Source organism: Bombina bombina, chromosome 4 (genome assembly GCF_027579735.1).
Source record: "Bombina bombina isolate aBomBom1 chromosome 4, aBomBom1.pri, whole genome shotgun sequence".
Classification (NCBI taxonomy): Eukaryota; Metazoa; Chordata; class Amphibia; order Anura; family Bombinatoridae; genus Bombina; species Bombina bombina.
In genome coordinates, this window is record NC_069502.1 from 840,014,609 (window position 1) to 840,027,890 (window position 13,282).

The window sequence follows — 13,282 nt, forward strand, 5'->3', positions numbered from 1 at the left end:
TCCTGAGTTCGAATCTCAGCAGTACCTTTCTATTTTTAAAAAGCATTATATGATAAAAAGATTTTTAAAAATGCATAAAAGGTCTAGCAGGACATCAATAGTGAGAAGAGTAACAAATTGGGATAAGATAGTTGCTGTATGCATACGTACTTTAAAAAATAAAAGTAAAATCCTTCTTCAGTGATTAAATGAATATCATAACATTAGTCAAAGGATAATGGTTAGTATATTGTAATTACAACACATTTCTACAACTTTAAAGACTTACTTTTCAAATTTTACATGTAGATAGTTCAACTTATTCTTCCTAGTTCGATAGTAATACCGAATCATGTCTTTTATCAATATTCTGGGCAAATATAAAAGAATAATAATAATTGGAAGATTCCCAGACATTTCTTCTTCATATATTAGATAAACTTTCAAAACATAGATGAAATGATTTGAAACTAAGATTATATTTTTGTTTGTTTACAGCTTTTTAAGTCAATGGTAGAGGTCTACAAATTTCACAATCATCTGACCCACTTCGATAGATGTTACTCAAGCATATTTTGATAATATTTGAGTCATTATTGATACGAGTACTCACTGGAATAGGAAGAATTTTTAAAGTTTGAGATTTTAATGTATAAACATCATGAATTGCGCAGAGTAAAATTTTAATTTAATATTTTAATGTATGCAGTAAACAACATCAAATCTTCTTAAAAAGCCTACTTGAATCCAGTTGACAGCATTTTCCCTATTGAGGCTGAACACAAAAAGCATGGCCCAAAGCGAAGTGAAGCCACTAACGATCAAATCACTTTTAGCAAAAAAAATATTACCTGAAAATTTTACAGAAAATTCAATCCATCTGATTTATCATTTATTTGTAAAATATAGTTTAAAGCAAATCCACTAACCTACAAATCTTTATTGAAGAAAATATCACATGGTAATTTTATAAAAAATACAAAAAATCTCATATATTGTTCATTTGTAAAACTCGACAAACGTACCAAAGCCCAGAACACACAAAAAACCTCCAATGCATTATTATTTAGATGTCTAAAACAACTCCTACAAAAACCATCCGGATGTAATTGAATGTCAGGCGCTGTGGCTTAGTTGGTTAAAGCGCCTGTCTTGTAAACAGGAGATCCCAGAACACACAAAAAACCTCCAATGCATTATTATTTAGATGTCTAAAACAACTCCTACAAAAACCATCCGGATGTAATTGAATGTCAGACGCTGTGGCTTAGTTGGTTAAAGCGCCTGTCTTGTAAACAGGAGATCCAGAGTTCGAATCTCAGCAGTGCCTTCTCTAAATCTGTCATATTTAATTGATATTAAAAAAGTATAAAGGTCTCTAAAATACAATGTAGGATAATTTAAATGTGTGGTAAATTACATGATAATATAAGTTGTTTATTGGATGTTAAAATGTAAATGGCATAGAATGTGCTTTTTTTCTTAATATTTCAGGCCATGTCAGTCTCTGAGAACATAAAAAACACCTGGTACTACAAGGCGCTGTGGCTTAGTTGGTTAAAGCCCCTGTCTAGTAAACAGGAGATCCTGAGTTCAAATCTCAGCAGTACCTTTCTATTTTTAAAAAGCATTATATGATAAAAAGATTTTTAAAAATGCATAAAAGGTCTAGCAGGACATCAATAGTGAGAAGAGTAACAAATTGGGATAAGATAGTTGCTGTATGCATACGTACTTTAAAAAATAAAAGTAAAATCCTTCTTCAGTGATTAAATGAATATCATAACATTAGTCAAAGGATAATGGTTAGTATATTGTAATTACAACACATTTCTACAACTTTAAAGACTTACCTTTAAAATTTTACATGTAGATAGTTCAACTTATTCTTCCTAGTTAGATAGTAATACCGAATCATGTCTTTTATCAATATTCTGGGCAAATATAAAAGAATAATAATAATTGGAAGATTCCCAGACGTTTCTTCTTCATATATTAGATAAACTTTCAAAACATAGATGAAATGATTTGAAACTAAGATTATATTTTTGTTTGTTTACAGCTTTTTAAGTCAATGGTAGAGGTCTACAAATTTCACAATCATCTGACCCACTTCGATAAATGTTACTCAAGCATATTTTGATAATATTTGAGCCATTATTGATATGAGTACTCACTGGAATAGGAAGATTTTTTAAAGTTTGAGATTTTAATGTATAAACATCATGAATTGCGCAGAGTAAAATTTTAATTTAATATTTTAATGTATGCAGTAAACAACATCAAATCTTCTTAAAAAGCCTACTTGAATCCAGTTGACAGCATTTTCCCTATTGAGGCTGAACACAAAAAGCATGGCCCAAAGCGAAGTGAAGCCACTAACGATCAAATCTCTTTTAGCAAAAAAAATATTACCTGAAAATTTTACAGAAAATTCAATCCATCTGATTTATCATTTATTTGTAAAATATAGTTTAAAGCAAATCCACTAACCTACAAATCTTTATTGAAGAAAATATCACATGCTAATTTTATAAAAAATACAAAAAATCTCATATATTGTTCATTTGTAAAACTCGACAAACGTACCAAAGCCCAGAACACACAAAAAACCTCCAATGCATTATTATTTAGATGTCTAAAACAACTCCTACAAAAACCATCCGGATGTAATTGAATGTCAGGCGCTGTGGCTTAGTTGGTTAAAGCGCCTGTCTTGTAAACAGGATATCCCAGAACACACAAAAAACCTCCAATGCATTATTATTTAGATGTCTAAAACAACTCCTACAAAAACCATCCGGATGTACTTGAATGTCAGGCGCTGTGGCTTAGTTGGTTAAAGTGCCTGTCTTGTAAACAGGAGATCCTGAGTTCGAATCTCAGCAGTGCCTTCTCTAAATCTGTCATATTTAATTCATATTAAAAAAGTATAAAGGTCTCTAAAATACAATGTAGGGTAATTTAAATGTGTGTTAAATTACATGATAATATAAGTTGTTTATTGGATGTTAAAATGTAAATGGCATAGAATGTGCTTTTTTTCTTAATATTTCAGGCCATGTCAGTCTCTGAGACCAAAAAAAAACACCTCGTACTATAAGGCGCTGTGGCTTAGTTGGTTAAAGCGCCTGTCTAGTAAACAGGAGATCCTGAGTTCGAATCTCAGCAGTGCCTTTCTATTTCTAAAAAGCATCATATGATAAAAAGATTTTTAAAAATGCATAAATGGTCTAGCAGGACATCAAATCTTTTTAAAAAGCCTACTTGAATCCAGTTGACAGCATTTTCCCTATTGAGGCTGAACACAAAAATCATGACCCAAAGCGAAGTGAAGCCACTAACGATCAAATCTCTTTTAGCAAAAAAAATATTACCTGAAATTTTTACAGAAAATTCAATCCATCTGATTTATCATTTATTTGTAAAATATAGTTTAAAGCAAATCCACTAACCTACAAATCTTTATTGAAGAAAATATCACATGCTAATTTTGTAAAAAATACAATAAATCTCATATATTGTTCATTTGTAAAACTCGACAAACGTACCAAAGCCCAGAACACACAATAAACCTCCAATGTATTATTATTTAGATGTCTAAAACAACTCCTACAAAAACCATCCGGATGTAATTGAATGTCAGGCTCTCACACCGCCCTCTCGAACCGCCTCAGGCTGTAGTGCGTTCCTCTTCTTCTACACGCCTAGCGGCGTTCCGGATTAGGCGACCTGCACCCCAGCCGTTAATGATCAGTATGTGAGCCCCATCTCGCTCCCAGGGAAAGTCACTTGGTGATATCCTTTACAGCGGCACCTTTTAGCTTTACTAGGGCACTGGGGTGATAGCCTTAGCTATAGCGAAGTTGCGGCTCTGTCACATGAGCCAATATTATAGCACCGGGGGATATTCTGCGAGGGCTTAAAGAGCATAGCCCGACTCCCTAGGGTGTAGTCCACACCAGCAACGAGAGCAACCGCAGGTGGGATTAGCTGGAAAAGGCTGTCTGAACACCACTCTGCACGCCAACCTCAGCGTGTACTCTGCTCAGGACAGCTCCTCCCACTGGAAACACTCCCCCTCCTCTCAGGACTTTTATGGTTTTCAAGCACAGATACATGCATTTGTATGGTTTCCATGAACAGACACATGGAAACCATACAAATGAATGTATCTGTGCTTTCCATGCACAAATACAGGCATTTACATGGTTTTTATTTCTAGATGCAAGCATTTGTATGGTTTCATGTACAGATACAGGTTTTTATTTAGTTTCCATTAACGGATACAGGCATTTGCATGGTTTTCATTCCTAGATGCAATAATTTGTATGTTTTCATTTACAGATAAAGGTTTTTATTTGGTTTCTATCCATGCACACATCCAAGCATTTGTATGGTTTCTATTCACAGATTAAAGCATTTGTATGGTTGTGCAGCCACAGGCATTTCCATGGTTTTTATGCACAAATGCAGACATTTTAAATGCATTTGTATATTTTCCATGCATAGATACAGGCACCACTAATGGTAGAGGTCTACAAATTTCACAATCATCTGACCCACTTCGATAGATGTTACTCAAGCATATTTTGATAAAAGTTGAATCATTATTGATATGAGTACTCACTGGAATAGGAAGATTTTTTAAAGTTTGAGATTTTAATGTATAAACATCATGAATTGCGCAGAGTAAAATTTTAATTTAATATTTTAATGTATGCAGTAAACAACATCAAATCTTCTTAAAAAGCCTACTTGAATCCAGTTGACAGCATTTTCCCTATTGAGGCTGAACACAAAAATCATGACCCAAAGCGAAGTGAAGCCACTAACGATCAAATCTCTTTTAGCAAAAAAAATATTACCTGAAATTTTTACAGAAAATTCAATCCATCTGATTTATCATTTATTTGTAAAATATAGTTTAAAGCAAATCCACTAACCTACAAATCTTTATTGAAGAAAATATCACATGCTAATTTTGTAAAAAATACAATAAATCTCATATATTGTTCATTTGTAAAACTCGACAAACGTACCAAAGCCCAGAACACACAAAAAAACTCCAATGTATTATTATTTAGATGTCTAAAACAACTCCTACAAAAACCATCCGGATGTAATTGAATGTCAGGCTCTCACACCGCCCTCTCGAACCGCCTCAGGCTGTAGTGCGTTCCTCTTCTTCTACACGCCTAGCGGCGTTCCGGATTAGGCGACCTGCACCCCAGCCGTTAATGATCAGTATGTGAGCCCCATCTCGCTCCCAGGGAAAGTCACTTGGTGATATCCTTTACAGCGGCACCTTTTAGCTTTACTAGGGCACTGGGGTGATAGCCTTAGCTATAGCGAAGTTGCGGCTCTGTCACATGAGCCAATATTATAGCACCGGGGGATATTCTGCGAGGGCTTAAAGAGCATAGCCCGACTCCCTAGGGTGTAGTCCACACCAGCAACGAGAGCAACCGCAGGTGGGATTAGCTGGAAAAGGCTGTCTGAACACCACTCTGCACGCCAACCTCAGCGTGTACTCTGCTCAGGACAGCTCCTCCCACTGGAAACACTCCCCCTCCTCTCAGGACTTTTATGGTTTTCAAGCACAGATACATGCATTTGTATGGTTTCCATGAACAGACACATGGAAACCATACAAATGAATGTATCTGTGCTTTCCATGCACAAATACAGGCATTTACATGGTTTTTATTTCTAGATGCAAGCATTTGTATGGTTTCATGTACAGATACAGGTTTTTATTTAGTTTCCATTAACGGATACAGGCATTTGCATGGTTTTCATTCCTAGATGCAATAATTTGTATGTTTTCATTTACAGATAAAGGTTTTTATTTGGTTTCTATCCATGCACACATCCAAGCATTTGTATGGTTTCTATTCACAGATTAAAGCATTTGTATGGTTGTGCAGCCACAGGCATTTCCATGGTTTTTATGCACAAATGCAGACATTTTAAATGCATTTGTATATTTTCCATGCATAGATACAGGCACCACTAATGGTAGAGGTCTACAAATTTCACAATCATCTGACCCACTTCGATAGATGTTACTCAAGCATATTTTGATAAAAGTTGAATCATTATTGATATGAGTACTCACTGGAATAGGAAGATTTTTTAAAGTTTGAGATTTTAATGTATAAACATCATGAATTGCGCAGAGTAAAATTTTAATTTAATATTTTAATGTATGCAGTAAACAACATCAAATCTTCTTAAAAAGCCTACTTGAATCCAGTTGACAGCATTTTCCCTATTGAGGCTGAACACAAAAAGCATGGCCCAAAGCGAAGTGAAGCCACTAACGATCAAATAACTTTTAGCAAAAAAAATATTACCTGAAAATTTTACAGAAAATTCGATCCATCTGATTTATCATTTATTTGTAAAATATAGTTTAAATCAAATCCACTAACCTACAAATCTTTATTGAAGAAAATATCACATGCTAATTTTATAAAAAATACAAAAAATCTCATATATTGTTCATTTGTAAAACTCGACAAACGTACCAAAGCCCAGAACACACAAAAAACCTCCAATGCATTATTATTTAGATGTCTAAAACAACTCCTACAAAAACCATCCGGATGTAGTTGCATGTCAGGCGCTGTGGCTTAGTTGGTTAAAGCGCCTGTCTTGTAAACAAGCGATCCTGAGTTTGCATCTCAGCAGTGCCTTCTCTAAATCTGTCATATTTAATTCATATTAAAAAAGTATGAAGGTCTCTAAAATACAATGTAGGATAATTTAAATGTGTGTTAAATTACATGATAATATAAGTTGTTTATTGGATGTTAAAATGTAAATGGCATAGAATGTGCTTTTTTTCTTAATATTTCAGGCCATGTCAGTCTCTGAGACCAAAAAAAAGACCTGGTACTACAAGGCGCTGTGGCTTAGTTGGTTAAAGCGCCTGTCTAGTAAACAGGAGATCCTGAGTTCGAATCTCAGCAGTACCTTTCTATTTTTAAAAAGCATTATATGATAAAAAGATTTTTAAAAATGCATAAAAGGTCTAGCAGGACATCAATAGTGAGAAGAGTAACAAATTGGGATACGATAGTTGCTGTATGCATACGTACTTTAAAAAATAAAAGTAAAATCCTTCTTCAGTGATTAAATGAATATCATAACATTAGTCAAAGGATAATGGTTAGTATATTGTAATTACAACACATTTCTACAACTTTAAAGACTTACTTTTCAAATTTTACATGTAGATAGTTCAACTTATTCTTCCTAGTTCGATAGTAATACCGAATCATGTCTTTTATCAATATTCTGGGCAAATATAAAAGAATAATAATAATTGGAAGATTCCCAGACGTTTCTTCTTCATATATTAGATAAACTTTCAAAACATAGATGAAATGATTTGAAACTAAGATTATATTTTTGTTTGTTTACAGCTTTTTAAGTCAATGGTAGAGGTCTACAAATTTCACAATCATCTGACCCACTTCGATAGATGTTACTCAAGCATATTTTGATAATATTTGAGTCATTATTGATACGAGTACTCACTGGAATAGGAAGAATTTTTAAAGTTTGAGATTTTAATGTATAAACATCATGAATTGCGCAGAGTAAAATTTTAATTTAATATTTTAATGTATGCAGTAAACAACATCAAATCTTCTTAAAAAGCCTACTTGAATCCAGTTGACAGCATTTTCCCTATTGAGGCTGAACACAAAAAGCATGGCCCAAAGCGAAGTGAAGCCACTAACGATCAAATCTCTTTTAGCAAAAAAAATATTACCTGAAAATTTTACAGAAAATTCAATCCATCTGATTTATCATTTATTTGTAAAATATAGTTTAAAGCAAATCCACTAACCTACAAATCTTTATTGAAGAAAATATCACATGCTAATTTTATAAAAAATACAAAAAATCTCATATATTGTTCATTTGTAAAACTCGACAAACGTACCAAAGCCCAGAACACACAAAAAACCTCCAATGCATTATTATTTAGATGTCTAAAACAACTCCTACAAAAACCATCCGGATGTAATTGAATGTCAGGCGCTGTGGCTTAGTTGGTTAAAGCGCCTGTCTTGTAAACAGGATATCCCAGAACACACAAAAAACCTCCAATGCATTATTATTTAGATGTCTAAAACAACTCCTACACAAACCATCCGGATATAATTGAATGTCAGGCGCTGTGGCTTAGTTGGTTAAAGCGCCTGTCTTGTAAACAGGAGATCCAGAGTTCGAATCTCAGCAGTGCCTTCTCTAAATCTGTTATATTTAATTGATATTAAAAAAGTATAAAGGTCTCTAAAATACAATGTAGGATAATTAAAATGTGTGTTAAATTACATGATAATATAAGTTGTTTATTGGATGTTAAAATGTAAATGGCATAGAATGTGCTTTTTTTCTTAATATTTCAGGCCATGTCAGTCTCTGAGACCAAATAAAACACCTGGTAATACAAGGCGCTGTGGCTTAGTTGGTTAAAGCGCCTGTCTAGTAAACAGGAGATCCTGAGTTCGAATCTCAGCAGTGCCTTTCTATTTTTAAAAAGCATTATATGATAAAAAGATTTTTAAAAATGCCTAAAAGGTCTAGCAGGACATCAATAGTGAGAAAAGTAACAAATTTGGATAAGATAGTTGCTGTATGCATACGTACTTTAAAAAATAAAAGTAAAATCCTTCTTCAGTGATTAAATAAATATCATAACATTAGTCAAAGGATAATGGTTAGTATATTGTAATTACAACACATTTCTACAACTTTAAAGACTTACCTTTCAAATTTTACATGTAGATAGTTCAACTTATTCTTCCTAGTTCGATAGTAATACCGAATCATGTCTTTTATCAATATTCTGGGCAAATATAAAAGAATAATAATAATTGGAAGATTCCCAGACGTTTCTTCTTCATATATTAGATAAACTTTCAAAACATAGATGAAATGATTTGAAACTAAGATTATATTTTTGTTTGTTTACAGCTTTTTAAGTCAATGGTAGAGGTCTACAAATTTCACAATCATCTGACCCACTTCGATAGATGTTACTCAAGCATATTTTGATAAAAGTTGAATCATTATTGATATGAGTACTCACTGGAATAGGAAGATTTTTTAAAGTTTGAGATTTTAATGTATAAACATCATAAATTGCGCAGAGTAAAATTTTAATTTAATATTTTAATGTATGCAGTAAACAACATCAAATCTTCTTAAAAAGCCTACTTGAATCCAGTTGACAGCATTTTCCCTATTGAGGCTGAACACAAAAAGCATGGCCCAAAGCGAAGTGAAGCCACTAACGATCAAATCTCTTTTAGCAAAAAAAATATTACCTGAAAATTTTACAGAAAATTCAATCCATCTGATTTATCATTTATTTGTAAAATATAGTTTAAAGCAACTCCACTAACCTACAAATCTTTATTGAAGAAAATATCACATGCTAATTTTATAAAAAATACAAAAAATCTCATATATTGTTCATTTGTAAAACTCGACAAACGTACCAAAGCCCAGAACACACAAAAAACCTCCAATGCATTAGATGTCTAAAACAACTCCTACAAAAACCATCCAGATGTAATTGAATGGCAGGCGCTGTGGCTTAGTTGGTTAAAGCACTTGTCTTGTAAACAGGAGATCCTGAGTTCGAATCTCAGCAGTGCCTTCTATAAATCTGTCATATTTAATTGATATTAAAAAAAGTATAAAGGTCTCTAAAATACAATGTAGGATAATTTAAATGTGTGTTAAATTACATGATAATATAAGTTGTTTATTGGATGTTAAAATGTAAATGGCATAGAATGTGCTTTTTTTCTTAATATTTCAGGCCATGTCAGTCTCTGAGACCAAAAAAAACACCTCGTACTACAAGGCGCTGTGGCTTAGTTGGTTAAAGCACCTGTCTTGTAAACAGGAGATCCTGAGTTTGAATCTCAGCAGTGCCTTCTATAAATCTGTCATATTTAATTGATATTAAAAAAAGTATAAAGGTCTCTAAAATACAATGTAGGATAATTTAAATGTGTGTTAAATTACATGATAATATAAGTTGTTTATTGGATGTTAAAATGTAAATGGCATAGAATGTGCTTTTTTTCTTAATATTTCAGGCCATGTCAGTCTCTGAGACCATAAAAAACACCTGGTACTACAAGGCGCTGTGGCTTTGTTGGTTAAAGCGCCTGTCTAGTAAACAGGAGATCCTGAGTTCAAATCTCAGCAGTACCTTTCTATTTTTAAAAAGCATTATATGATAAAAAGATTTTTAAAAATGCATAAAAGGTCTAGCAGGACATCAATAGTGAGAAGAGTAACAAATTGGGATAAGATAGTTGCTGTATGCATACGTACTTTAAAAAATAAAAGTAAAATCCTTCTTCAGTGATTAAATGAATATCATAACATTAGTCAAAGGATAATGGTTAGTATATTGTAATTACAACACATTTCTACAACTTTAAAGACTTACCTTTCAAATTTTACATGTAGATAGTTCAACTTATTCTTCCTAGTTCGATAGTAATACCGAATCATGTCTTTTATCAATATTCTGGGCAAATATAAAAGAATAATAATAATTGGAAGATTCCCAGACGTTTCTTCTTCATATATTAGATAAACTTTCAAAACATAGATGAAATAATTTGAAACTAAGATTATATTTTTGTTTGTTTACAGCTTTTTAAGTCAATGGTAGAGGTCTACAAATTTTACAATCATCTGACCCACTTCGATAGATGTTACTCAAGCATATTTTGATAATATTTGAGTCATTATTGATATGAGTATTAACTGGAATAGGAAGATTTTTTAAAGTTTGAGATTTTAATGTATAAACATCATGAATTGCGCAGAGTAAAATTTTAATTTAATATTTTAATGTATGCAGTAAACAACATCAAATCTTCTTAAAAAGCCTACTTGAATCCAGTTGACAGCATTTTCCCTATTGAGGCTGAACACAAAAAGCATGGCCCAAAGCGAAGTGAAGCCACTAACGATCAAATCTCTTTTAGCAAAAAAAATATTACCTGAAAATTTTACAGAAAATTCAATCCATCTGATTTATCATTTATTTGTAAAATATAGTTTAAAGCAAATCCACTAACCTACAAATCTTTATTGAAGAAAATATCACATGCTAATTTTATAAAAAATACAAAAAATCTCATATATTGTTCATTTGTAAAACTCGACAAACGTACCAAAGCCCAGAACACACAAAAAACCTCCAATGCATTAGATGTCTAAAACAACTCCTACAAAAACCATCCAGATGTAATTGAATGGCAGGCGCTGTGGCTTAGTTGGTTAAAGCACTTGTCTTGTAAACAGGAGATCCTGAGTTCGAATCTCAGCAGTGCCTTCTATAAATCTGTCATATTTAATTGATATTAAAAAAAGTATAAAGGTCTCTAAAATACAATGTAGGATAATTAAAATGTGTGTTAAATTACATGATAATATAAGTTGTTTATTGGATGTTAAAATGTAAATGGCATAGAATGTGCTTTTTTTCTTAATATTTCAGGCCATGTCAGTCTCTGAGACCAAATAAAACACCTGGTAATACAAGGCGCTGTGGCTTAGTTGGTTAAAGCGCCTGTCTAGTAAACAGGAGATCCTGAGTTCGAATCTCAGCAGTGCCTTTCTATTTTTAAAAAGCATTATATGATAAAAAGATTTTTAAAAATGCCTAAAAGGTCTAGCAGGACATCAATAGTGAGAAAAGTAACAAATTTGGATAAGATAGTTGCTGTATGCATACGTACTTTAAAAAATAAAAGTAAAATCCTTCTTCAGTGATTAAATAAATATCATAACATTAGTCAAAGGATAATGGTTAGTATATTGTAATTACAACACATTTCTACAACTTTAAAGACTTACCTTTCAAATTTTACATGTAGATAGTTCAACTTATTCTTCCTAGTTCGATAGTAATACCGAATCATGTCTTTTATCAATATTCTGGGCAAATATAAAAGAATAATAATAATTGGAAGATTCCCAGACATTTCTTCTTCATATATTAGATAAACTTTCAAAACATAGATGAAATGATTTGAAACTAAGATTATATTTTTGTTTGTTTACAGCTTTTTAAGTCAATGGTAGAGGTCTACAAATTTCACAATCATCTGACCCACTTCGATAGATGTTACTCAAGCATATTTTGATAAAAGTTGAATCATTATTGATATGAGTACTCACTGGAATAGGAAGATTTTTTAAAGTTTGAGATTTTAATGTATAAACATCATAAATTGCGCAGAGTAAAATTTTAATTTAATATTTTAATGTATGCAGTAAACAACATCAAATCTTCTTAAAAAGCCTACTTGAATCCAGTTGACAGCATTTTCCCTATTGAGGCTGAACACAAAAAGCATGGCCCAAAGCGAAGTGAAGCCACTAACGATCAAATCTCTTTTAGCAAAAAAAATATTACCTGAAAATTTTACAGAAAATTCAATCCATCTGATTTATCATTTATTTGTAAAATATAGTTTAAAGCAACTCCACTAACCTACAAATCTTTATTGAAGAAAATATCACATGCTAATTTTATAAAAAATACAAAAAATCTCATATATTGTTCATTTGTAAAACTCGACAAACGTACCAAAGCCCAGAACACACAAAAAACCTCCAATGCATTAGATGTCTAAAACAACTCCTACAAAAACCATCCAGATGTAATTGAATGGCAGGCGCTGTGGCTTAGTTGGTTAAAGCACTTGTCTTGTAAACAGGAGATCCTGAGTTCGAATCTCAGCAGTGCCTTCTATAAATCTGTCATATTTAATTGATATTAAAAAAAGTATAAAGGTCTCTAAAATACAATGTAGGATAATTTAAATGTGTGTTAAATTACATGATAATATAAGTTGTTTATTGGATGTTAAAATGTAAATGGCATAGAATGTGCTTTTTTTCTTAATATTTCAGGCCATGTCAGTCTCTGAGACCAAAAAAAACACCTGGTACTACAAGGCGCTGTGGCTTAGTTGGTTAAAGCACCTGTCTTGTAAACAGGAGATCCTGAGTTTGAATCTCAGCAGTGCCTTCTCTAAATCTGTCATATTTAATTGATATTAAAAAAAGTATAAAGGTCTCTAAAATACAATGTAGGATAATTTAAATGTGTGTTAAATTACATGATAATATAAGTTGTTTATTGGATGTTAAAATGTAAATGGCATAGAATGTGCTTTTTTTCTTAATATTTCAGGCCATGTCAGTCTCTGAGACCATAAAAAACACCTGGTACTACAAG

General features: G+C 32.3%; 4 non-coding genes across 4 annotated transcripts; all 4 read left to right on the forward strand.

Moving 5' to 3' along the window:
- The first annotated feature begins 2,799 nt into the window (after positions 1-2,799).
- TRNAT-UGU (transfer RNA threonine (anticodon UGU)) lies at positions 2,800-2,873 on the forward strand. Its single transcript has one exon. It is a non-coding gene; the product is annotated as a tRNA-Thr (tRNA).
- A 209-nt stretch (positions 2,874-3,082) lies between these two features.
- TRNAT-AGU (transfer RNA threonine (anticodon AGU)) lies at positions 3,083-3,156 on the forward strand. Its single transcript has one exon. It is a non-coding gene; the product is annotated as a tRNA-Thr (tRNA).
- A 5,296-nt stretch (positions 3,157-8,452) lies between these two features.
- Positions 8,453-8,526, forward strand: TRNAT-AGU (transfer RNA threonine (anticodon AGU)). Its single transcript has one exon. It is a non-coding gene; the product is annotated as a tRNA-Thr (tRNA).
- A 3,051-nt stretch (positions 8,527-11,577) lies between these two features.
- On the forward strand, positions 11,578-11,651 carry TRNAT-AGU (transfer RNA threonine (anticodon AGU)). The gene has a single exon. It is a non-coding gene; the product is annotated as a tRNA-Thr (tRNA).
- The last annotated feature ends 1,631 nt before the right edge of the window (positions 11,652-13,282 follow it).